Below are 1,134 nucleotides of genomic sequence, written 5' to 3' on the forward strand. Positions count from 1 at the left end.
TAAGCTTCATAAATGAAGGAAAAATAAAATTTTTCATGAACAAGCAAGCACTCAGAGATTTCATCACCACCAGGCCTGCTTTACAAGAGCTTCCGGAAGAAGCACTATACACAGAAAGGAACAACCAGTATCAGTCAGCCCAAAAACTTACCAAAAGGTAAAGAGTATCTCCATAATGAAGAATCTATATCAACTAATGGGCAAAATAGCCAGCTAGCATTAAACAACAATATTAAACTCACAAATATTAATATTAATCCTAAATTTAAATGGATTAAATGCCCCAATCAAAGACACAGACAGGCAAATTGAATAAAAAGTCAAAACCCATCACGCTGTATCCAGATCCATCTCATACGCAAGGACACACAAAGAACCAAAACAAAGGGTTGGTGGAAGACTTACCAATCAAATGGAGAGAAAAAAACAAAACAAAACAGGAGTTGCAACTTTCGTCTCTGACAAAATAGACTTTAATAGTAACAAAGACTAAAAGAAACAAAGAAGGGCATTACATAATGGTGAAAGGATCAATGCAACAACAGGAGTCAATGATCATAAATATATATGCACCCAATATAGGAACACCCAGATACATAAGTTCTTAATGACTTATAAAGAGACTTGGACTCCCGAACAATAATAGCGGGAGACTTTGACACCATATTGTTAATATTCGATGGATCAATGAGATAGAAAATTAACAGGGACATCTATGATTTGAACTCAGACCTGGAGTAAACTCAGTGAATATTTATAGACTTATTCACCCCAGGTCCACAGAACATACATTTTTCTCAGTATCATATTATACCTATTTTGAAAGTGACCACATAATTGGAAGTAAATCACTCTTCAGCATTTGCATAGCATTTCACAGACTTAAATGAAATATTGGTGGGCTGTTTGTTTTTTACTTTCTTCCCTTATTCCTCCCTGTCTCCACTGTTAATCATAATTATCGGCATAAAAGAGGTTTTTAATACCTATTTTTAGATTGCATTCCAGCCTGGGCAATAGAGCAAAACTCCTGTTCTCTCTCCCCCTTTCTCTTTCTCTTTCTTTCAAAAAAAAAAGAAAGGGCCGGGCGCGGTGGCTCAAGCCTGTAATCCCAGCACTTTGGGAGGCCGAGGC

The sequence above is a fragment of the Cebus imitator genome, unplaced genomic scaffold (genome assembly GCF_001604975.1).
Source record: "Cebus imitator isolate Cc_AM_T3 unplaced genomic scaffold, Cebus_imitator-1.0 Scaffold166, whole genome shotgun sequence".
In the NCBI taxonomy this organism is placed as follows: Eukaryota; Metazoa; Chordata; class Mammalia; order Primates; family Cebidae; genus Cebus; species Cebus imitator.